The following is a 26,980-nucleotide window of genomic DNA, read 5'->3' on the forward strand; positions in this document are numbered from 1 at the left end:
GCAAGCACGATGATCACCCTGCCTCTGTGTGTGGACTGAGCACGTGCGTTGACCACGCACGGCTGACTCTGGAAAACCCAGGTTGCTGCTGAACACTGGGGTTTACCCACGTGACACCCGGGGTTAAACCCGCCTGTTAATATTTAGTGCACTGACGCTGGCTTGGGCTGACGATGTCATGCAAATGTAGGAGTCTACTCTTAGCATGCTGGTGATTCCAAAGTTGATGATGAGGAGTTGGGCCTTACTCACGGCTTAACGGGTACTTGGCGCCACAGAGTCAAACGTGACGGTCACGCGAGAGGTAGACGGGGTCACCTCAGTGCACAGCCTCAACCTGCTCACCAGCAGCTGACAAAAAGGCTCAGCTGGTCTTTTTAATTTTTAACTTTTATTTTCTTTGTTTGTTTCGTCTTCTGAGGGGCTTTCTTAACAATATACATATGTGACTATAATTATACACTTTAAAAAAGTTTGTCAAGTAAATATTATTTTACTATGCATGTTAAAATATTTTTGAATAACTGTCTGGGCTTGACACGTTTTGTAATGTATATTTGCTACACATAGGCACTTGGTTTTGGCAAATGGCTTGGTGCGATAGTCACACTTTCAAGTATTTCAAACCCTGTTTCGTTTTGGTTACAGGAAAGTATGCAGGAGTAGAACTCTTTTGGATAAGAGTCGGGTAGTGTGTTGCTGAAAACTTGGGTCTCCAAAGAAACATGAAGTGACGCCATCTTCTTGTGACGTCAGTGCAACATCATTTTTGCTCAGACGCCATAATGTCAACAGCAAGACTGCAATTGGGTCTCGAAAGAAGCATGAAGTGACGCCATCTTCTTGTGACGTCATTGCGACGTCATTGTGACATCATTTTTGTTCAGACGCCATAATGACAGCAGCACGATTGCAAGGAAATGGCGGAATAAGGTATCTAGATGTAACTTTTGGACTGCTTTGTCTACTGATAATTTTCACATTATTGTTTAGTAAGGTTGTTTAATCTTTTATAGCTCTTATATTATTTGTTTGTTTCCTGTCCCTCGTGTGCTGTCCATGTTTCGTTCTTGTTCTTTGGATGGAGAATAAGCAACAGGTATATGGTTGGCTTCCCTTTGGTCCTCTCGACCTTCGTCTTCCACTGTACTCTGCTCGTCCTCTCTTTCTGGTCTTCCCACATCTCGACTTGCACTTTCGTAACCGCATGGCGGTCTCTGATTCCGCTGCCTCGTTGTCTCTGTGTCATTGCCATCATACATGGACTGGTAAGAGGGGATGGGGACCGGGAATCTCACTTCAGTATCACATGATGCAGAAGGAAGCTTCATCTGGCACGGCCTGCTGCTTCAGCTAAAGTCATCACAGCCACGCATGCGCTGACCTGCAGGCACAATAACAACAAAACTGTACTCGCCCACCCTCATGTTCCGCTCCCTCAATCACTATGCTTCCCATTCCACCACCCTCTCTTCCTTCCCCCATCAACATGACTCCCACCACTCCACCCCCGGACTCCACCCTGGTGCCCGCAGTCAAAGGAGCAACTTCTAATTTGACCCGATTACCGAAACCTGTTAGGCCAGGCAGCCCTGTGCAGGAACATCATCATCATAATAGGGCATACTTCACTCACTTCTTTGTCCTCCGCTTCCTTTCTATACGGCATTGGCACTTTCCCTTCTATCTACCGAAAAAGGTTTATTTAGCTGAAGAAAAGGAGAGGTGACGGTGCTGGGTGGGAGTGGTGAGTGGGTGGCGGGGAAAGAGGTAGAACAGCGACTCCTGGGGTTAATTTACAAATGAATATTAATAGGAAAGATTTGGGTTTGGTTGTCGCGTTTGTCGTCTCTTGCATGCTGGCATGTGCAGGAAGATGTGGGGGTGGTGGTTGGGGTGTTGGTGGTGTCATTGCCACTCCTCGGGTGTGCTGGAGTGCGACACCCGTGCATCGTACACCGTCATCTCCTAACGTCAGTCAATCAACACCATATACCCCATATACGTCTTTGGCATACCTCCATCTTCTACAGTCTTTTAGCACACACGTGTTACATACCCGTTAAGTCCATGAGACCTCGCCATTTCCTAATGTTTCCAAACACCTGCTCATCGTAGGAGAAGCGGATGACGGAGTTGTTAGAGCACTAGTGTCACAACCTGGAATCCCACCGGTTCGATTTCCGTCATGGCGTAACGCAGACTTACCTTTCCCACCGAATCCCTCACTCGACCCAGTTATTGGAATAGATACCTGACTCCATAAAGGGCTAGGAAAGAAAGATAAGACGAAAAAAGAGAAACTATTCTCCTTTCCGCCCCTCCCTCCTTCCATCGTATTCAATTCTGATGACGTCACGATCTTTGCCAACTACGTCATGCCCATCTGCTATGTATCTCGCTCTAACACTTTCACATAAAACGTTTTGTATCCGCACTTAACTCTTGGGTCCAGAGCCCAGTTCCGAGACACTAGCTTCCCCCATCTGCAGCCAGAAATAGCCACAGCCTCTTTGGCAGCCCCACAAGTACCCAGCCGGGCCAAGATGGCGGACTAATTAGGTCAAGTATCTCATGTCGATGGAGGAGTAACGCGACTGATGTCAGCCCGTGGGCTGGGAGCCAACTGTCTTTCGCAACAACAGAACAGTTTAAAGCTGCACGTGTAACAGCTTTGGCGCTCATGCTCTCCTCTAGATTGGGACTGGTGGTCACAACCACAATAGGTCAAAATATATGATAAACGTATGTTAAGTAGATAATTAGACATTTTAGACATAGCATAGACGTCGAACATAGACATTTTTATATAAAAAAAGATGTATGAGACATCATACTGAGAGCGACTAGAGCTGTTATATCTTTCTTCTTTATCCTTTTGCTCTCTTTCCCATCCCCAAATAATTAGTTAACTTTAATTTGGTTTCTGGTAGAAATAATTGTGCTACACACCAACATGTATCCGATTGTTTATTGCATCTACTTCATAAATATTCATAGTATTATCAGTAATAATTAAATATAAAGTTCCAGACTGCATATACACATACTCACGCAAGCAAGACGCACGAACGCATATATATTTTTTTTAATTAAGTCACTCATTCACCCACTCACTCAATCTTCACTCCCCTACACTTAAATTGAACATATCTTTGCTTCCGCTACCTCCTCACATCCCACACACACACAAGCTCACGTGCGCACGCAAACACGCACACAAACACGCAGGTTGAAACACTTACAGGACTGGGTAATGAAACCCATTGTTGGCTTTAATTGCCACATCCGGGCAGGTCAGGTAGTACAGTGCGAGAGGGCCTTAATTACAACTGTACATGCTCATATCAAAGCTAGTGGCCTCGCCCGGATGGGACAATAAACACGGGTACGTCGGGATGCCGGGTGGGATGCATGGTTAGTTTTAGTGCCTTATCTATGAGCCCAATGAGAGAGAGAACAGTGAATAACGGGTAGAATAATCGAGTTATAATGACACCCTGACAAAACTTTTTCTTGTTTATTATTGTTATTTCCGGACTTTTTTTTATTTCTCTATTTATTGACCCTCCTCTTCCCTTCTCTCTTTCTCTCTCACACTTCTCTTTCTTTTTTTTTTTTGAAATCTCTCCTTCTCTCTCTCATGCGCCCACTCACTGACTGTCACATTTATTTCATGATACTTTTCTGGCTGTTATTATAAATTTCATACTAATATTTGATTTTCCCCTTTACCCCTCCTTCCACAACAACGGCTATGAATATTAGCGTACCTAAATAAATAATGTACGATTGTCATTGTCATTATCATTGTCTCTCTCCTTTTTTTTAAACAAACTTACTTTGCAGCCATTGACATATTGTAGAAGTCTCCTCCCACCATTGGCACACCTAGCATCAAAAGTCACATTTTAAACTTAAACTTAATGAAGGTTTGTAACTACATCGTAACTACATAATCTACTTTTTACATATGCAGAATTTAATGATTATTACTTGTTTGTATCTTCTCCTGCTTTTTTCAATTACATTTCTTTGGGTTTTTTTAAAAATACTTATTCTTCTTTAGGACAAGGACTCCATTTAAAAGAAGGACATTGCTTTTTATGAAATAATGTCAGAATGTGTGTGCGCGCGCGTGTTTGAGAGTGAGAGAAAAGATTCTTATTATCTATTCTATTGATTCCGGTTTCCATATTCCCCATCTTTCCCCCTATTTTTCTAGAGAGAATGTAACGACCATTTCCTTTTTCTGCAGTTTTGCTAGTCGGAGGTGATTGGCATTCTTCTCTTTTAAAACTTGTGGCATACTCTGGCATACTCTGCTGACACTCTACGTCAGCCGTCAGCACTGTTGCTAACACGACTGAGATTTCCACTCTCACTCTCTCCGGATTGGTAGTGTGGCGGAAGTCGTTGAGAATGCTGTATTAAGTAGAGCCATCATATTACGTTGGAGGCCGTTTGCCGAGTACAGCCAATTTCTCCCAATCACTGAAAAAAAGTTCTTTAAATTGGGGCCGCCGTCTGGTCATTTGCACTTACGCTCCACGAATTGTTCTCTCGCCTACTTCTCTCTTTTTTTTTCCTCCTCTCTTCAAACACTCTGTATGCGCGCGCATGTGCGTAAATCGTGTGCTGGACTGTTACCACGTGTGTACGTGGTAACGTAGAGGACGTGAAGTTATCACGTCAGTTGAGTCTCAACACGCTCGCAGTCTTAAAGAAGAAAAAAACGAGTAAGAGGTGAGTGAAGAAGACGCGAAGGAGCGAGAGAGAGGGAGCGCTGCAGTGTCTACCACAAGTCTGCGACACGCGGCTTGAGAAGAACACAAGTCTTAGGAAAACAGCCGCCACAGGTCAGGACATTTTTGCAACCCGCTCCACGTTTTCCATTTTCGTGGTAGCAGGCAATCACGGGACTCAACGCGACTGCGCAATAATGAGAAAGTAATAATGAAGCAGTCGCGCCGTGCATCACAGTCCCTTGTAGAAAGGCTAAGTGCCTGGTGCACTTAGCAATCACAGGCTATTTCTAGCTCCATACCTCCCGCTCCCCTTACCCTTTCTCTCTCTCTCCCCCTCCCGACGTGACCTTTCGTGGCTTTGGTCACAGCCATGACGTCGGTAATGTGTTACTTGAGCTCTTCCTTTGTTTTAATTACACTTAGGGACACTGAGACTGGGGGGCACTTGAGGCTGCAAAATTAAGGTTGAGAGGTTTCTCAGAGGTGGGGAGGTGATGTGAATTGTGAATACATTCTGAAATCTCATTTTAAATCTTGATTTTGTACGTGTGTCATAGAGAGTATGTGTGTGTGTGCAGGTGAACTGTCGTTCATCGTCGTTTGCCAAACAAACAAACTTGTTTACACCCACGCATTCTCTCGGTCGCTCTCGCTCTGTCTCGCTTTACAACGTTTAATGTGCCTCGGTTGTTTCATAAGTTTATTGTTCAGGGAGATTGCTTTGGGTTTGTGATCGATTATGATGGGTGTAGTCTCTGCTGGTGGCAATAAAAATAAATTCCATCCGAAATACAAATCTGTCTGCCTGTCTATACCAGTTAGACACAGATACGACTGCGCGCGAGAACACACAGACACACGCGAGAGAGAGAAGCAAACACTCATGTATGCACACACACTAAAACATTCACACATATATATATACACACCCAGATTTTCTATATAAAAAAAAAAAAAAAAAAAAACAAGCACACACACAGATACAATCATTCATTCATACAAAGACGGACAGATAGAAAAATGGAAAAAAGAAGAAAACATAGAAATATGTATACAACTGAAAGCTTGGAAAAAAAAAAACTCTAATAAGAAGCCACTCGAAAAACAAAAATGTTGGGAGGGGCAAGGTTGGTGGGAGAGAGAAAACAACATACTCCTCTACCCTTCCACATGCCAGTGAGAACTTCTTTTGATAAAAACAAACTTTAATTACAAATCATCTCAACGGTGGCAAAAAAAAAAGAAGAAGAGGGAAAAAACTCCTAACCTTAAAATGTCAAACCAGACAGTTGTTTCCGAGTCCAAAGGGTGTACATTTTCCACCCATCTACTTCAATTAAATTTCACGCCACTGATGCCATTTTTCGCTTTGTGCGGCTGGCGGCATCGACCCGAGCACAGGGCTGCTTAGATTTTTCTGATTGATTCAGAACGATGAAACGAACATAATCGGTCTTCCTTCTCCCATGTCGCAAATTACGTCTAGACGAAGGCAAATTACTCGCCCAGTAATAAGTCGGAAAGAAGGATGGTCTGGAGAGAGAAAGGGGAAGCGAATTGAAAGAAGTAGTGGGTAGGGGAAAAAAGGAGGTCGAGGGGGAGGAGGGCTTAAACTCGAAGCAGGGCGAGGATGTGGAGGACTGGTAACAAGAGAAGCCTGCGACAAACTTGTCATTAAATATCTAGGTCCGAGTCTAGGAAAGGGAGGAGGGATTAGAGCATCAAGTATCTCATCAAATGGTGAAGAGCGGCAGGCTGGAAGGGCAAAACGGAGGGAAAGAGGGAAAAAAATGGTTTAGAAAAAAAATGACCATAGAGAAAGGATTGAGAAAACAATAGAAGCTGGCTTGGACAACAAGCGCGACTACTGATGCAGGGGAGACAATGTCAGATTTGTTTTGATTTTTTTTTTCTTTCTCTCTCTCAGTGATGCAGGTAGCTGACTATAGAATTTTTTGTAAGAAGCATGTCACGTTTACAATGTTCTACAGTTGCTGTTGCTGTAAATAAGCTACTTTCCGTTTGCCCGAGGTTGTGGAGCAGGTCTTCTGTACAGAGAAATGGCGATACAGGGAGGTTAGCTGCTGTTAGCAACCCGCTGCGGACCTGGATATCGATGAGACCTTTTTTTCAAAAAAAATTAAAAAAAAAAAAAAACCCTGATAGTTACTCAGCCAATGGCTTTTGTGCGGTTTCCAAACCCGCGATTGGCAAGTAATGGAACTGCGATGGGGCAAATTACGTGAGTCTCAAGAAATATGACCTTTATAATAGCCTGTTTTTGCCGACCCCTCCTTATGGTTTCCATGTGGGTTTCTTTTATTTTCTGTTTCACTCCCTCCTTCCTTCATTTTCTAAATCGACATGATCTGCAAGGCACTGGGGAAATAGGGAGGTGTGGACAATTATTTAGCTTGCGGAGGAGTCTCGGCTCCTTGTGATGATGGTGTCGTGGATTGGCCATGGACAAGGGAATGGCAAAGAATCGAGAAAGATGGTTAGAGAGGTTAGAGACGATGACGATGATGATAACGACAACAATGAGGACGAACTGCTTTTTTTTTTCGCGGTGTTGGATCCTGACAAATATAACGGAAACAAGAGGTTGGTTATTGACAAACCGAAGAAGACTGAAGCAGCCGGTTTCACTGGACGAAAAATGAATTACTTGTCCTCGATGGTGTCCTAGCAGTAGACTGTGAGTTTATTACACTCCGCAGCATATTTTCTTTTCCCTCCTCCTCCTCCTGCTCGATTTTCTCGTCATCCAGGCTTCCTGGCATCTTTTGTGACAGGTTATGATTGTAAGTCATTACTGATTCGCATTCTCTATGTTTGATTAACGAAGCATAACAAAGAAAAATAATCACATTGCTGTCGATTCGTATTTAAACCAATTTTTTAAGCCACTCTGCGTGCAAGTGGCACGGCATTTGCATAATTTATTCATCTTCGCGAGGAGGCTCGAAGTTTCGCGGAGGACGGAAAACGCCTAAACGTCTGCTCGACGTGATTAGCCAATCAGCAATTACGTCTGACATGCGCGCGCAGCTTCGCCGGCCAAACACGCAAGGCGGACGTCGCCAACTGCCCCGGGGGTCACTCTCCCCGCGGTTTTCGGGGTGTCGGGGCGCAGGTCGTGAACAAGCTTGCATCAGCGAAAGATGTTTGTGGCTGCATGTTAATTGCTTTGTGGAGGACTCGGCAGCTGGGAAGAGGTGGAGGTGGAAACAGGGTGGGTGTTAGGGGTGGACCGAGCAACGATGGCCCAACGGGACCTCGACAGGCAGGGTAGCTAGCGACAATGAAAGCATCTCACTCTCGCAACTGGATATGGACCCAGCGCCGGTCACAGACCGGTTTCCGGTACAAGCATGGCGGCTGATCTGAGGTTCTTTCTGTGGTCTTCGTGTTTCACGACTTGTCGCCAAACGGGTGGCCTTCTCGGTGTCGGCGCTGACCTTTCCACTCGTGTTCACCCGGATCGAGTGACCCTTCCCGATCCTAAGTTTTTTAAGCGATCTTTCAAGTGGGTGCTTATGGACCCAAGAGACTGAGACACTGACATGGAGCTTGGAGCATCGCATCTGGCTACCAGTCGGAGGGGGTAACTCAATACCCTTTTCGGCGGAAGGACGCATGCGCGAAGCTACACACGTGTACGAGCTTGTAGTCCCTTAACCTTTAGGTGCGAGGGTGAGATGTTAGAGAACACTTCTCTTGGGAGGGAAGGGTGGCAGGCTTTTTTTGTGAGGGCGGTGACCGTCTCTTCTTCCCCACCCACCTCACGTTACCTTTAATTCACCAACTCGACCACCGGGGAGACTACACTACCCCGGATGTCGGACAGACCAGTGTACACGCCTCGTGCTATCCGATCGTATAATAATTTTGCTCTCGCGTACAAACACACACACACGCACATATACACATGCATCAGGATGAAAGAAAGCAGTTCTAGCAGGAGAGGTTTATTCATCTACAACTGCTGCCATTGTGTCTTTCATCCTTTTATCCTGAAGCATGTAGATAACTAACAGACGAATCAATGTAACTAGGAGGAGACCCTCCACACAACCTCGACAGACTGACAAGATGCTCCCGATGTCTGTGACATTTTCTATCTGTTATCTTCGACAGAATGAGGACTAACTGTTATAAATTCTCATTTTTTTTTATCTAACATCTCGACATTTTGCTCTTACTGAGGTAAACATCGCTTGCGTTGGCGTGATCGAAAGTTGCACTAGCACTCAAAAGAAAAGATTCAACGATGAATCTTTCCTTCCGGTTGTTGGCAATTATCCATTCTCACAGCTTACTTCAAATAAAAGCAAAAATAAGCAGAGACATGCCTACAGTTCTGACAGCATGCCTTCCTTTCATGTTGTGGGGCACTTCTTCTTCCTTGCCTGCTTCTGTCTGATAAGTGGAACGGAAACATGCGACTCTTCTCAAAACCTGGCGGCTGGCAGTTTCTACAGATGAATCTACGATCGGGTTCATCTGACTGAGGAATGAATATCCATAGGAAGGGGGATATAGGGGTAGGGGTGGGGTCTGCCGTAGTCCTGATATGATGTACAGTTTGTTGAAGGCTTCCTGCGAGAGTGGGGAAAAAAACTTTTGCTCTGTGCGCCACAAGCGAGGGCAGAGGGCGAGGGTCTGTCCACGAACTTGTATTACTGGACTGCTGGCGGACGATTTTGTCCAGTTAACTACTAAAACGAGACAGGAGTGTGCAAAGCTTCCGGTTTATTCACATTTCATATTAACTGCTAAAACGAGGCAGGAGTGTACAAAGTTTCCGGTTTAGTCACATTCTTTGTTTAGGCTCGCCGAGACGAACAGCGAAGAGCTTCGCAAGAGGCTAAGTGTTGGTCTTGGTAGACAGACAGCAGTCCACCTATACACATCCATGGTCTGTCTTTATGGCGAGTTGTTCGTCAGCACCTCGGGTATTGTTCAACCTGCACGGCGACGCAGTACTAATGAGTGCACAAAGAAGCAGATCAACTTTCCACAGAGGCTTTGTTTGTTCACAAAGATGTTAAAAACTAAGCATTCCGAGGAAGGCCAAGGGGTGTGTGTGTGTTTGTGTGTGCTAATGTATGCAAGTTGCTTAAAGGAATATGTAAAACACGATTCTGAATGTAGGCTAGAGTTTGGTGTACATGGTCAGAGATACGAATCGACAGAGAAGTGGGGAGGGGAAAAAGAAGGGGCATAGATCTTCCCTCATTGCCTAATTGGGTTTTTGTTGTTTTTGCATCAATGACCTAATTTTTAATTATTGTGATAAACTTAACTGACCCTAGTGTACATCGTCAACATGGAACAGACGTTTGGAGTTCTACTGAATTTTGCCCGGTTTAAAATAACTGCCCTTCTCTCTCTCTCCTCGACACTTCGTCGTCAGCAATCGCTGTCACTAGGGTGTAGACCACCAGCCCAGCCTGTCACCATCAATGACCGTTGCTCAGTCCTACCCCACTAGACTAGTCAGTCACCAGCAATGGCCGTTGAGTCCTAGCCCACCAGACCAACCAGTCATCACCAATGCCCATCGATGAGCTAGGATCTCACCAGCCTCTGCTTGAACTCTAACCCCTGTACTCTCGCGAAACAAACCTGAACCCTCCCCCAGATTCGATCATGTACCTGTCCTTTCTACTGTCTCGTCATCACAGTCGCCATCTTTTTCGTCTCTTTACACCTGCCGCCATTTGTTGCTGGCGAAGACGACCAACTTTGCCACAGGGGGAGTAGGACTGGAGGTGGAGGCGGGGGTTGAAGTCAAGGAGTGTATATGAGGATCTATTATTATCTATGGAAAGCGTCCTGGGAACAGTGGGTTAATGACCGTGTGAGGAAGGCAGGGGGCGCCCGCAGAGCCACCGAGATTTCTTTCCCATGTTTTATCTCATTTTTGTCAGCTTTGAATCACAGATTAACCCCGAAAGGGTGCAGCGGACCATGGTATCATGTGTCCTGGAGTGCACTCGTTTGTACAGCGGGGCTGGGGGACTTTTTTCTGTAAAGGGAGAGAAAGCAGGGTAGGGGAAGGGGAGGGAAGTGACTTTCCGCTCAGCTGAAGTTTTCGCGGAGCAGGGCAAGACGGGACGAGGCTCACCAACCGTCACTGTGAGGTCTGACTGGGTTTTGGAGTGCACAGAGATCATGCACCGTCTTACCTATCATCGTCATGGAAAAAAAAAAGTTAATTCATAGCAATGACGCTGCGACAGGGTCACGTGACTGGGCGCAGCGGTGAGGACGAGCTTTGGTACCTATAAGTGGTCGTAAGTGTTCCCTATTTCGAATATCACTTGATCGAAGCTCGTCTGTTGCCGAAATATTCCCCCTGCCCACTCAGCAGGGAAGGTTGAAGTCGCTGAAGGAGGAATTTTAGCTCTTGACACTGTTAGCCACTCACAGTTCGCTGCTGGTAAGTTCGCTAGTCCAAAGGAGCTGCTACCTGTTTACCTAGGATACCTGCTACCGCATAAGTATAAGAATTGGAAGACTCCCGAGCTACTTACGGACCACAGCTGTTTGTCTTTACCTTCTATCACCCTCCCCCCCGTGGCGGAAATTCAGACCCAGTGCAACCGTACTCTCCAACCCAAAGGCAATCTTGTCAGGGGGATCCGTACTCTCGACACCAAAAAGCAACCTTGTTACGCAAGTCGACTGTCGTCTGTGGGTGTCGACCCGATTAATTCCACTCTCAGACAAGACACACCCGAGTGGAGGAGCTGAGCTGGAACTCACACCTCGCGCCATGCTCGAGCTCACATGCACTTAGCTGACGGAAATGAGAGATAGCATGTAGTCGCCAGGCTTTCCTCCTCAAACTCCACCCCAGCACTTGATATCCCTGCCTGAAGATGTCTTAATAGAGAAATATTACTCCTGCACCGGAAGAAGGTTTTTTTTAAATGTATATTTTATTCTTTTTTTCTGTCTTACTTTCTTTGTTTTCATTTTTCTTGCTGTTTTTCTAAGAAATTAATATATTGTTTCGTGGGGTTTTTTTTTCATTCTTTTGTCTTCCGCTGTTTCGATACTGTCAGACAATGGGTTTGTGACCGGGTACTTAGGCCTGCAACAGGTCGAGGGATGAATAAAGAGCTCACTCACTCCACCGCAGTCGTTAACTGTCCCGTGAAGCGTGTCGCGATAACACCGCGGCTTTGCGGCTTCTTTCAAGTTTGTTTGTGCCGCCGACTGCTGTCTTGGAGATTCCAGCGAGTCTTCTGTCCAGGACAGTTGACCACAATCTGCTGATGGAAAGTTGGGGGACTGGGGGGTTTAGTCGGGGTGGGAATGAGTGGCGGCTGTCGTAAAGGGAATGGCGAAGGAAGTAATCGTTTGTAGTCAATGGGTTGGTAAGTTCGTTCTACGGATTGTGTGTTTACCAGCGACAGGGGACAACAACAACAGTAAAAGTGAAAGAGTAATTAGAAAACTTTTGTACTCTGTTTTATTTCTTTCAAAAACATACTGTACACGTCTGTGTTCCAATATTAGCGTTCGTGCGTGTGGGTATGATGAAGGGAGGAACGAGGGAGAGAGATGGAGAGGTAAGGAAGAAGAGATAGAAGGGGTAACAATAAAAAAGAATAAGCAATAAAATGACCAATCTGTACACCCGACAGAACTTCATCGACAGAAATGTACTTGTTGCGTACATTTGTTCTTCTGTACGAGTAAATAAGCTTGTTCATTCATTCCAAAAGTCTGCCTTCTTTTTCGCCCACATATCTCTTTTTTCCTGTAAACAAATCAACCATTAGTTCTTACTTTTTATACACAAATCTACCATTAATTTCTTATTTTCATTACACAAAACTGTGACTAGCTTCTTTCTTTACATAAAACTGTTCGTTATGTATGGCAATGAGATCAGAACACTTTGCCGAGGTCCACTGCAGTGAGAGGCTCAGGGTTCAAATCTCGTCGAGGGACGCTCTCTGTATGTGACACCTGTTCGCAGCGCTGCGCGTCGTGTTTTTTTTTGTTTGTTTTTTTTTTTCTTCCATGTACTCCGGTTACCTCTCCCCTTCCTCTCCCCCCATAGTGCGAAATCGCCGCAAGGTGGAAGCACTTTCCTGCTAAACCAACCATTGCAGGTAACGAGCAACACCAACATGCGTCTGTTTTGATCACGGGTCGACAAGGAGACAACTGTTTGACATTTCCACCAACAGTTTAGGATCTGAAAGGTCAGATTTGTGTCATACCGTATTTTTTTTTCTCTTTCTCTCTCTCATCAAGCAGACCCAATTAAGTTGATGTCCTCAAAGCCCATACTTTAAGGTTTGGTCATCTTACGCGTCCATTGTCCTAGTAATATGTCATTACTGTCTCTCCCTTCTTCCATCTGTCTTTCTCATGCGAGTAAAATCATCCCTCGCAATAATGCAAGAGGATGTAGTACTACAATAACACGGAGGGACAGTAAAAAGAGAAGAAAAACTCACAGAAAAAGAATACAGAAAATGAAATTAAAAAATGAAAAGCCAGAGGCACTTCCACTTGCATAAAAGTTACTGAAAATGTCCGCCATCTTCATCTAGTTTTGTCATTAATCACACGTTTTTGTACACTTGACCCGCAGGAAGAGGGTATAATTTAATCATCAGGTGACCGCCTCTTTTCAGAGAAGAAGAAAAGGAATAACAAGCAGACTTCTTCCTAATGATACAGTGAGTTCACCCGCAGCTCGAGGTGGTCATTAAAATCTAATGGGGTGCGTGCACCACGAAAAGACCATGAAATGTTTCGTTCTTCTGTCTTCCGTCGTGTTTCCTCATGAGCTGTAATCACGATTTGCTTGACAAACGAACGTTTGGGAACAGCAAACTAATCATGAAACTGTCATCTTTCTGTCCATAAACTGTTTTTAACGACTGGTCTGGAAAAAAGACTGAGCACAAACATACACGCACACGTGTACACAAACATGTTCTGCACGGACGCACGCACGAACATTCTCTTTCTTTTATAACTTAAAGTAATGTAATTTTGCGCTTTTATGTTCTTAATAATTTTTTTTTTCAAAATCAAACCTCATTGGCAAGTCCACTGACACACCCTAGCAGTAACCTATGAGTTGCAAGCCGTTGTTTACATGTACTTGTTTACTGACAACTAATTACACCCAACTCGCTTTTATGCAAAACACACACTCATACACACATATAATCAGAAACGGGGCTATAGTGTGCTCAATTATGTATCATAATGTTTACATGCGCTGTAAAAAACATGTGTAAACAAACCTTCATTATCGTGTGTCCCCTTACCTGCCCTGAGAAGAACAAGGTCCTGACTCTCCCATCAGAAGCTTGACTGCATGTCATCGAGGGATGAGGCCAGAAGCTGAGGACAACTAGAATCAGGTGCATAGAGACCGATTTTTTTTCTAGTGGCCAGATTTTTCTGTGAGAAGAAGCAAAGCCCATCTTCTCTCCATCCTTCACCCCGCCTTTGATACAATTCCAGCCCTTAATCCACCAGGGGTCAGGTGGCCATTTAACTGCTGGGAGGAGAGGTACACTTAGCAACAAGAGTATTGAATCAGATATTGCAGTAACCTTTTGTCTAACCACTCGACCTTTCACTTCCGGTAGTTTACCCGCTTGACCACACACATCCTCATTCAAGAAGGAGTAGTAGGTATGCATTCATATGAATATGTGTATGTATGTACGAATGCACGTGTGTGTGATGTATTTTTGTATGTATACATGCTTATTTCGGTCTATGATTCTATGAATAAGTGTATACAAGATACAAGACATCTTTATTGTCTATGGTCGCAAGAGGCATAGATATATATACTAATATGTATGCCTAAATACAAGTATATGTAACCTCTGATTATTTTCTAATCCCGTTCATCAAGTTCACAAGAAATCACACCGGACTGTACAGCGTCAACATGTCGGCACCTAAATCAGAGCTGACAGGCGCCTTTTCTTTTCCAAAAAAAAAAAAAAATCCCTTAAGCAGAAGCCATATCTGTAGTTTGTTTTATTAGCAAGGTACTTTGGAGGTTCGTTTAACGGTTATTTTTAGACGTTTTTGTTTTTAGAAGAAGGACACCCGGAGACAGGAACGCGATACAGCTGGAGCCGGCGGAGCAGGAATTAGTGTAAAGAAGTCATTTGTCGCACCGAGGTTTAAACAAGGAAAAGCAATTAGCTATCGAGATGAAAGAAGTCCAGGCGGAGGGGGGAGGAGTTGTGTTTGTGGGGGGGGAGGTCTTTCAACAAAACAACTGTTTTAACTGCTGATGGTGCGAGGCGGGCGACAGCAGGTCTGAACTCGCTCGTGTCTTTTAGCGCGTAACTGATGGAACTTTCCGGAAAAGACACGGTGAACGAGAAGACATTAACGAGAAAGAACAAAAGGAATGCGGAGGAAGAAAGTCTTTAGTCCAATGGGAAGGTTCTCTGTGAGCAAGCCAGGAAAGGAAGGTCTTTGTGTAGAGAATGAGACTTGTGTTTATATTATTACATTATATCGGGGTTCGCTTCCCGACATCGGGTTAGCGCTTTTCACCAATATCATAGTGAAGGTTGGATGTCCTGGGTTCAGTTCTCGTCTCGGGCATGTGGCAACTGCTTACAGAGCTGACTGCCTTGCCGTGACATAGCCTTAGTTGCTGGCTCGGTGTAAAACATCCTCTCTCCAACGGGACCAGGATTGGTCTCAAAGACATCCAACGCCCAAAATATCTGAGGACCACTCGACCTGTCGCACCCGGCATGATCAGTCTCTCCCCTTTATTACATAGATAGTGGGTAGCAGAGAAGATAGCAATATGTCAATAACACAAGACAATTCATAATTTACAATTATTAATTCTACTACATAATTTAAGAAACTGAAGTCCTCTCAGCTCTCCCCAACACTCGTGACTGTCGTCTGACATCTTTACCTCCCCGAAGCGTGTGGGTAAAAAAGAGAACGAGCCACCCGTTTCTGTGTTTTTAATCTACAAGCTTCGGATGTCGTTTATGGGATAAGCGCGTGGTCATGTGTACGTGTGTGTATGCCATATAAGGCTAAACCCTACAACGTGATCATATATATTTCAAATGCGTTTGTTTCTTTGCTTCTGACAGGATCCAGACACCGAGGATCGGTTTCCCGCCTCGCCAGATGTAATGATTAGCTCGCGCACTTCGGTCTGGTTGTTTGGCATTTCAGTTAAAATGTCTCTCAGAGCTAAGACACCCACCATCAATGTCTAATGGGGTTAAGTTGCTTGGTAAGGTTGGATGCTTGATAGGGAAAGTGCTTCCTCCACATAGACTGCGTCTTTGTCTCTTCCTCTCTCTCTCCTTCTTTATTCTCTCTCTCAATAAAATTAGCTACAACTTAACTATCCGCTGTGATTGAACTATTTCTTTTGAGGTTCTCTCGGTTTTTTCCTAGCTTACGCAAAGCTAGCTTGAAATAAGGCGGTTTTTTAAAAATGGCGACGAACCCATCACTAGATGAACGTTTAATGACTGCAGCGTTGGGCCAGGCGATGTGACAGTCAGTCAGTCAATCAGCCAGTCAGTCAGTCAATGTGCATCATTCCAGGAGTCACACTCAGACATTGCATCCCCACCCTTCCCTTCTCCTCACTCTTCTTCTGTCTCCCGACCTTTCTGCACCGACGTGGTTTGCACGTGATGGAGACAGGGATACATTACAGTAAGCGGGACAGCTCACGTAAACGTACGAAGAGAGTGGATTTATATAGCAAGTGAGTGAATGAATAAAAAAAATCAAAAACATTGATGAGGTACTGAACAATCACATGCAGTTAGCAGCAGGCCAATCAAGCACGCTTCTGCACATGCGCCTAAACAAAAAGCCTGCTTCCTCTTCCGCTTCATCTCTGCCACTCTATACAGTCGTCCTCGCTACACCGCCATTCACATCTTGCGGCTACACTGTATCGCGGTTGTTGGTTTTTTTTTATATTTTGTTTGTTTTTTTGGTTTGTTTGTTTTTTGTTGTTTTTTTTAAATATCTATTTGAGTGTCGCGGTGTTTGTTTTTTGTTTGTTTTTTTGGTTTGTTTGTTTGTTGTTGATTGTTTTTAATATCTAATTTAGTGTCGCGGTGTTTGTTGTTTGTTTGTTTTTTGTTTGTTTTTTTGGTTTGTTTTTTTGTTTGTTGGTTGTTGTTGTTTTTTTAATATCTAATTTTAGTGTCGCGGTGTTTTCGTGTTAGCGCGAGATTTTGCGGTAAGTATAATAAATATGTGATTTTAAACCGCTTGAGCAAGTTTGCAAACACGAGATTAATAATAAAAGAGTGGAAAAGGTTTATAGCAGTGTGGGAAGGGTTGATAAAGCCTTAATATATATATTTATAAATAATAAAATAAATGTAACGCCGTCACTGGGACTGAACCTCGCGATAGGTGAGTGATCACTGTATAGGACAATGTCTATACAGCACGTGGTGCGTGTGGAAAAATTATTTTTCTGTGATGATTCACTAGAGTTGTCATTAAATACACCCTTCATGTGTGTGCAAGCGGGGATTATATATATCCCTTCTTTCTTTCTCTCCCTCTCTGTGCGTGTGAGAGTGAGAGAGTGTTCTATTGTCATAAGCGTTTTCTGTCCATCGTCTGTCTTATTCCTGGACTGTCGCCTGTAAACACCGTTTGGATGCTAGAAAACCTCGCTGTCAACATCCGGGTGCGCTGAAACAGTCCCGACGTTTAATTTAGTCCACAATCAACGCAATCAGCGCGGTTTTCCAGAAGATTGTTTTGTTTTCTCTTCACAAATTGCCCAACACTGCCGACGGAGGTCTTGGCGCGTGATGCCCCGTGCATCGGACACAGTTTCATCGCGCTTTCCCTCAACACAGACGATAGCTTTCATTTGTCAGCCGTCCAGGGCTGAAGAGCAGTTGCAAGCAAATTAAAGTTTTGCCAGCTATTACAGCAAAATATTAATCATGGTTATTACAGACACCGTTTATCGGACAAAAATGGTTGGGGCCGCAGGAAGCTGAAGATTGCTTACTCCAGTCTTGGCATGTCATTATGGCCGACTATTTGTCATTTCGCAAAAATCGATAGATTCGGTCGGCGGGCTAATTAGCAAGTTCTGATTCTGCTGCCAGAAAAATGTGTCAATCATTGGAGGCTGGTTTTTTTTTTTCCTTCGATCTTTTCCAAGGTGGGAGCACGCCGAGACAAAGGTCGCGAGAGGCCTGGTGCTTGGTGAGGCTGCTGGTGAGGCAAAGAAAAATAGGAGACAACAAGGGGGTCAACAAGGGGGTCAACAAGGTGTGTTATCGAGATATAACAGAAGCTGGTAGTACCCCCCGGTATACTGATGCTGTCTGAGAGGTAGGGTGGACTGGTGAGTGAGAGGTAGGGTGGACTGGTGATGGTCTCTGTACCAGATGGAATGTCACGATGGACAAAACCTGAGAAGGTGTTTCTTTCCCCCAGTCCTGATCTTAGCTAGAAGGTTATCACGTGGCGGACCCCGTCGAAACCCCGTTAAAAGGCCGTAGTGGCGTTTAAGATTAGCAAGAAAGTTGCTGAGAGCCATTTTATCTCCTGTTTGTGTCCAGAAACATTCGGAGTTAAAGTTGTAATTAGGTATTTAAGATTAGAGACTAATTAAAGTTTGTTTAGAGTTGCATTGGTAGCACAACATTCTTTCAGAAAGAAAGAAATTTTTTAAAAGCGAAGCCATCATAATTTTCTAGCATACATCATCAGCGTTTTACACTCGGGCAGATCCCTTTTTTTTTTAAGAATTCAGTCATTTCTTCAGTTGATATTTTTTCCCGTTATTTTCTTTTTGAGATTTATTTGTCTTGTTATTAGTTCTTTTGTTTTCTTACATTCATCGCCTCAGTGCGTCACGTAAGCAGCAATACCGATCACAATAACAATGACAGGAAGCGACGACTACAGTTCTAATCGTCAACAACGACGACGAATCATCGACCACGACACAAAAACATTCATTTTCTTCATTAACACAATATTTTTTCCATTTTCACTTCTACTTCAAATTCTTTTTTTTTTATTTACTAAATATAATAAATCTACTCTTTCAACATTTCCTGCAAGCAGTTCACTAATGGATGCCATCAATGTTCGTGAAGCTGTAATTTTATAAGGCCACCATGAAAAATTATGAATTTAATTTTATGACACTGAATTATATTAAAACTTTTATACAGGGAATCATTTGACAATCACATGACAAGTAGCTGAATGTCGTTCTGTGTGTCTTCGCGTTCTCTCGCGCTCTCAACAAAGAAATAGTTCAGCTCAGCTGGCTTCCCTCTAATTTCATCGTTAAATCATCAGAATGATGGTGTTAGCCTCGTAAACACTGTTTAAATGAAACAAAAGTCATTGTGCAGCTTTGGATGATTGTTTTACGGGATGTCAACAACGGTTTTTCGCACGTGCAGTACGAAGTATGTTTCTCAGACGGCGGCGACGATCCAGTTAACGATCTTGCAGACAAAAGTCGTGAATAGAACTTTGATATTTACTATCATATACTCTTTCTTTGGTGTGCGTGTTTGTTTGTGTGTGGGGTCATGAATGTTTGTGTTTATGTTTGCATATTTGTGTATGTATAGGAGAACGCGTGTGCGTGCGTGTGTGTGTTTGTGTGTGTGTGTGTGTGTGTGTGTGTGTGGTGTGTGTGTGTGTGTGTGTGTGTGTGTGTGTGTGTGTCCGTGCATGTGTGTGTTTGTGTGTTTGTGTGTGTGTGTGTGCGCTGGTTAGTTGGTTCACCAGCAGCTCCTCTAGCGCCGCGAGAAGGCCGACCAAGAGATGCAATCTGGGATGGCTGGGAGCCCCGGGCAGGGGTCCGATATTGCCCCTCCTCCTCCTCCTCTCCCTGGTTGGCGCTTATGACACAATGGAGAACTGAGATGATGGAAGTTATTCATTTTAGACCTCGAGTTGGGACTTGCGCAGTTAAACTGATTACATCTCTTGGCCTTGAGAGTCAGCCGAAGTGATAAAGAGGCGGGTCACGTGATGGGAGGTGGGGACATGTGTGTGGGGGTAGATGGGGGCATGAATAGCTGTGTGTGCGTGCTTGTGTGTGTGTGCGTGCTTGTTTGTGTGAGTGTGTTTGTAAAGGGAAATTTCAAAGCATCTGAGATTCTGGACTAATGGCTGACAGACAACAACTTTGTCACTTTGTCTGCTGGTACTCCATCGTTTTATGTTTTCCGCGTGTTTCCTTTCCAATCTCTCTCTCTCCTCCCTTTTTTTTTATTTATAGATCTTTGTGTCTCTGTGTTTGAACTTGCAAAAGGAGTCTGGGGCTTAAAATTGTTAATGATTCATTCTTCCTAGCCCCTACATCGTCTTCCAGTCCCTTGGTAATCATCAAGCCCTCGGCTTGGTCTTCCGCCGGCCTCCAAAATTATTTCGCACAACAACGAAACAGCGGCGCTACCCACGGAACGGCTTCAAAAATGCCTTTCTTTCTCCTGTTTTCATACCCCCTTTTTAAGTTTTTCTGCCTTTCTGTGTCGGTGGACAGGACCTGCACCTCTAGCCTGCAGCGCTCGCGCCTTCCATGTCCCTCCTCGCGCCACTACGTCATCGCCTAACATGGCGGCGGCCGCGCTTTCACGTCTTTTATTTTTAGACGATTCTTTCGAGACAAATGTAAACCACTCTAAATGATTAATTGCGGATTTTTCCTCCGGTTCTGCATGCAGTGGAGGAACCTCTATCAATATCATTATTTTTTTCCTGTCTCTCTATCTCAAAAAATTCTAAATCTCTTTTCAAAACTCATGACAATACACTTCATGCAATAGGAGCCTGTAATGAGAACTGTTTGAAACAGAAAGAGGATTTTCATTTTTTTTTTAAAAAGTGAGGTTAGTCGATTGTGTTGCCACCCTAGTATTCAGAGTGCGGTCGGTTTTCTAAACTGACGTGTGTGTTCTCTTAATTTCAATTTACATCTAACTGGAGGAGAAACAAACTGGAAACTGCGACTGTCCACCAAATCGAGTATAACTAAACAGATTAATAGATGATAAATGATTCAATGAAATCACTGCGTTTACGGTTTCTATGGGTACTCAAAACCACCGCCAGGTCCATGAAATAAACTTATTTACAGAGAGTTGACGGCGTTTGTGAAAATCGAATTCAGCCTATCGGGCAAAAACACAGGTCGTCTGTCGGGCCATGATTTGCTGGGCGGCCGGATCGTACATTACGGGTGGCCGGGTGGTTCCCAAAGGCAAGCTTGACAGTTTACAAACGCCTGGAAAAAAAAAGCGAAACAATTATGCAAACTTGAAACCCTGCTAAATAATTACGAAATTCCGATGAGACCATCATCGGATGATGAAAAGGGATGAGTAATGTGTCCGATGAAAGTCGATCACTTCTAGACGACCCGTTGTCTCTCAGCCTCGGTGTTTGACCAAGAGAAACAAAAATATGCAAACTGCATCGCTTCATTACCAGACTGCGGTGTGGATTACAGTAGTTGTCTCAGCTTTCCTTCACGTGCGATCTGCAAACGATTAAAACATTTTAATGACCAATCTCCCGTGGGCTTTTTGAGTGCTCATAATAAAGGCACGTGCTTTCAATTTCATCTGAATGGGGTAAACATGTGGCGGCCCCTTCCCCCGTCTCTTCCTCCCGCCCGCCCGCCCTCCCCTGTTTCTATCCCACATCCCAAATGGAAAAAAGATATCGACGTGCAATCGATGTTGTCTGACTTTGATATTCTTTATTTTTGTGTTGCTTCTTGTCATCAGTGATCACAAAATAAGTGATTTATGTATTTATATATACACAAGCGCGCACATACACACAGGCACACGCGTTTACAGAATGAATAACGCAATGAAGATGGACATACACATATGTGTGTATGTGTGAGTGCACGTGTGAATAAGTGTATGTTTTCCCTTATTGTATGTAGCTCTTCATCCTTGTGTTTATTTATTTATGCATTCACACATACACAGCTTTAAGCGCGCACGCGCACGCGCACGCACACGCACACACTGTATATGTATATTTCCTACAATGTAACCACTGCTTTCTGATTTTCAAAAGCTGTAAGTAAAGTAAGAAAAAATGGAAATACATCTTCCTTCTCTCATTCGCTTGAGACATTCTGAAGAGACAGACAGAAGGCTGCTTATATACTCTATAAAAACTTACTGACAGCAAGCTCGCTGCCATTGTAACAACATCTCGGAAGGATGTTTGCGTCAGCGTGTTTGTGCAAAGGCAGTAAGACAAGACGAACTGTCAGTAGATAAGGCAGAAAACGAAAGAAAAATGTTGATGGGGGGATAGGGGCGGTGGATGAGTTGTGAGGGGTAGAGAGGGGGCGACAAACACACACAAAAGACCAATGGGGAGGATGGCAAGGGGGGCATCCACCATCTTTAAAAAAAACAAAAAAAAAAACGAGGAGGCAAGAATGTGAACGTCGTTCACTGTCAGCATGAACTTTGCCCCCGCAAAGCCGAGCATCTTCCTGCGCCATTGAAACCTATACAGACACGCACACACATAAACACCTGCCTTCCAACGACAGATTTATGACCAGAGATACGGCTGGTTTCTTTTTCTGGACTCCTCCACACACACACATACATACACAAAGCTGCACGCTGCTGAAACGGCGTAAAAAGCAAGCCGCAAGAGAGTCCGACAACTGCCAGTGTTAGGTGCACACGTGGGGTTGTCTCCCCCCCGGGCTGTATCCAGTAAATACAGCGCTAAGGGGGCTGAAAATCTGTATGATTGTAGTCACTGAGAGCTCTTCAATAATTGAAAACGCGAGGCTACGGTTCACGGCCATCAAGCAGTGCAATTCACTGCAGTCAGATCACTTTTCTCATCGCGCGTGCGCCTCGACACGCGTCACCTGCTAACGACCGAGTGCGACGCGCAAACAAATAAAAAAAAAAAGGAATGAGTGTTGATGTGGGAAGGGAGGAGGAGGAGGGTTAACAGCAGTCAGCCGCTAAACAGAGGTTAAATCGCACGAGAGGCGGAGGTCAAATGAATATTAAATCATTAGATGGGTATAGGTCAGAGACAGGAACAGGAAATGAATTGAGGGACCCGGGGTAGAAAGGCACTGAAAGGCGGATAGGGGCTTTTCAGTCGTTTAAAAGGTGGGGTAAGCTAGCCCTGGATAAATTATTTCGTCTGGACAGACAGAGAGAGAAAAGAGAGTGGGGAAGGGTTGGTAGGGGGGAAAGGTTTTATGAGAAAAAGGAAGGAGGGAGGCTGGATTGGAACCTCTCTGATGCGGAGAGATGCTTTCGGCTTAAATGCGTGGCTCATTTCGGCCTATTGCCAGGGGAGACCAGATTTTGACATGGTGGTCAGCTCGACGTCGAGGGAGCGCCTATCAAAACATTTAACAGCAGAAAAGTAATAAAGCAAATGGAAGACTCGTTTAATAGGACCATGTCGTGGCCACCTCACTGAAACTTCATCCATCAAGCGGCCTCTCATTCCTTGGGCAGACATAAAATCATTAATTTTTCACCCTCGTGTAACCGGTCGCTTTGGCAGTGTGATGGCGGCGGCTTTTTTTTTTTTATTTATTATCAATTTTTTTTAACACTGCCGTGGACCTTCTCTACTTCGTTCTACCTCCTTCCTCCCTGATCTCCATCCCTCCCACAAAAAAAAACAACCTCTGAGCTCTTTTGGCCATGGCGTGCTCAGAGGTCTCATCACATTGCATTTACGGTATACGAAATCAGACTTTATTTTCTGTATGTGTGTGTTGGTGTGTGGGTGTGTGTGTGTGTGTGTGTGGTGGGGTTCGTGTGGTGGGTGTGTGCGTTCGTGGGTGGGTGGATGTCAAACAGAGACAGAGAAAGAGTGGGATGGGGTAAGGGAAGTTACAATCGTGGTAAGAGTGCGGTTTCAATCAGAACTTTGTGGCAGCTGTGACAGCAGCTCATTGACTGATGTCGTCGTTAGTAAATGACTGATGAGACGCGATAGCCGTAAAGGCCTGGCCTCCATCGCTAATAGCCGCCACTAGGTAAATGATCTTCATCGTAAGCGACATCGGAAATTAATTTTCTCCATCACGAGAGCGACGTGGGCAGATGAATAGTCTTTGTCTTCAGCAACCGTTGGCTCCCTCTAGGAATGAGCCTGCTCTTTCCGGCAGTGTCGCTGTATGCCTTTCATTTATCATCGGTGACGTCAGCCGAGAAATGAAGCTGACGGGCTGTCGTCTGCGGAGCTGAACAACTGTCGTCGCTGTATAAAGTCGTGCAGAGGTAATGCTCTTATCTACCACCGATGCTGTGAGAAGAAAAGAGAGAATCTAGGCGGGATGGGGAAAGATTCGCAGTTGTGTGGGTAGTTGGGTGGAAAGGGGAAGGACGGAGGAAACTTGACTTACAAGCAAAATGTCAAGGGTTCGATGCTCGGTCTGGCAAGTCCTTCGCACACGACCAATGAGATTTTTTTTTCAATTTTTATTTTTCTTCTGAAGTCTTAATTTGCATTAAAGATTCTTGCGGTACTCAGACATTATTCTGTCTTGGTAAGTTGTGATGGCGTATTTCAAGATAGTTATGTTTCTTTCATATCGGACTGCTTGTTGCGGCCCTATGCTCCTTGAGGAGTGACAAGGAATTAACTAAACTAAACAAACAATAGTTTAAATGGTCGGACTGTATACCAACTGTAATGATGCCTTTTGAGCAAATTTTTTGGTTCTGGGGACACTTCGGTACAGATTTTTTTAAAAAATACTCTAAAAGATAGTAGACTGAGTTGAGAGGTGAATGCCTTCTTGTGATGGCAGTGCCTCTCTCTCTCTCTTTCTTCTCTCGTAGTTTTTTTTTTAATTTCCTAACCCACTTTGGAATCAGGTTCCCCCAATCCACAACTGGGTCAAGGTTTAGGGGAAGTACGCTTTCTCACCGGGTATCGAACTGGATGTCACGTGGTTCGGATGCCACTGCTCTAATTACTCGGCCACCCGCTACCTCTCCAGTCTCCAAGGTGTGAAAATTTAACGACGGTCACTAAAGACCTCAACAACTCAGTGTAACTCTTCTGTCTGTATACTAGTCCTCCACGGACTGCCGGCTCGGTTTACTGCTGCCTCACGGTTGAGTTGTTGGTCGAGTGGATGGGTTGTTTGTTTGGTCGTTGGATTGTTTTTCTTTGTCTTTTTTTAATTCAGAAACGAACTCTGGGGACTCTATTGTCTCCAGCAGCATCAGGTGCTTACGAAATGTGGTCGTCACGGTCTGCAAGTGAACAGGACAGAGAAAACACTTTAACTTTTATTTCACAAAACAGTTCAGAACATCAATTCTGTTCATTTGCAAATATGTAGCAATTAATAAAGAAAACACTATATAACTATAGTTATAGGACTATATGTTAATAAGGTATTTCTCTGTAAACCTTGACCTTACAAGTTTGACCTCTTTCTTCTCATCGTGATGTTTGGTTCTCGAGAACGGAAGAGAACCATTCGCCAGGATTTTAGAGAAATGGCATCTCTTGCACTGAGCTTTATCAAGTCATTAGAACAAAAAATTACACCCTTACACCTGTAACAAGACCGGAGACATCCCCTTCACGAGCCCCTCGGTCCGGGTCGTGCTTCACACCCGACTTGAAGAGCAGACGAAGAATTTTTCTAGAATCGATTACACAACAACAAATCAAATTTACAAACGTCCGAGCTGGCAACAGTCACTGATCATCAGCACCAGAGTAGGGCTGCCCCTGGAAAAAAGAGGAGGGATTCTGACTGAATGCTCATCTGGGATTTTTTTTTTTTTTTTGGATGGTGGTGGTGGTGGTGGGGTAAGATGATGTACTAGCGGTGAGAATTCAGTAATCCAGGTCACTGGATGGGAGATGGGATGGAAGTTAGGGGTGGAGGAGGTTTACAGGCGGAAGGACTTGGAGATGGTACGGTGAATGGGTGATGCACCGAATGTTTCTTGAATAATAATAAAAAGAAAAAAAAAACCGAGAGGAACAAAAAAGCCGCGAGATCGTCATGGATGGTGGGGGAGGGAGTCTACCGGCGCGTGTTGAACACCATGTCCTCCACACAGAAGTTTAACGTATGTGTCGTCTGAGGATACGAGCACGATTTACGCGACAGAAGCTTTTAAGAGATGCTATGAGAGATGAAATGCCTCAGCACTTTTCCCATATTTCTAACCCCACCTCTCCACATTCTCCCTCCTTTTTCATCCCTCCTCCCTTTTATTTCATCTCTCTCTTGTGCACGACCAGTCTGCAGCAGCATCACCGAGCTCTGTCGATGAAGATGAATGTCACCAATGTGTCTGCCGATCACAGTACCAATGTTACTAAACTTAATATAAGTCATGGAGGCAAAAGCTGGACAGTCTTTTCTGAACATATTGACAACCATAACTACTCACTGGTCACGTGAGAGGTCTTCGGTCAAGTCCTTCTTTCGCTAGTTAAGTGAGAGACGGTCATTCAACTCTTCTTTAAATTCACTCTAACCAATCCCTGATGGGTTTCTTTTTCTATTTTTCTTTTTTTTTCTTTTTCTTTTTTCATCTTTAAGGACCCAGGCTATCAATCCAACCGATCGCCGAGTAGTTAGAGCAATAATGTCCCAACCCGGATTTCCGTGTGGCGCAATGGGATTCTCCACCCGACCACCCCCAGTCGACCCAGTCGGCCACGAGTTCTATCACTCCATAGAAGGAGGAACAAGGTAAGGCAGCGAGGGAGAAGAGATGGGCATCGGCCTCACATAAACCTTCCCCCGAAAAAAAAGTAGGGTTTCTAACACCTCCCTTCTCTACAACGACCTGGGAAAAGTCAGGATGTGACCTTTTACAATCAAACTATGATATTGAAATGAAATTTATGTTTTGTGTTTGCTCAACGAATTTTGTTAAATTTTCCAGGCGCGACACAATTAAAAAATATTTTTGGGGAATTTTTTTGTCTGTCTCGTTTTCATTTAAAATATAATTCTCTACCCTGAGTCAACTTTTTGATAGTGTTCTACACAGAGAGAATAATTATTTTTTTGTTAGGTCTTTTATCACTCTTTTGTTTTCCATGCTGATCCATTATGACTTCTCACTACATACTGCCTTGTTCCAGCCTTCGTATCTCCTGTCCATACATGAAAGGTGTCATAAGCTCCAAATGCATGGAGCATCATGCGT

Source organism: Pomacea canaliculata, linkage group LG12 (genome assembly GCF_003073045.1).
Source record: "Pomacea canaliculata isolate SZHN2017 linkage group LG12, ASM307304v1, whole genome shotgun sequence".
In the NCBI taxonomy this organism is placed as follows: domain Eukaryota; kingdom Metazoa; phylum Mollusca; class Gastropoda; order Architaenioglossa; family Ampullariidae; genus Pomacea; species Pomacea canaliculata.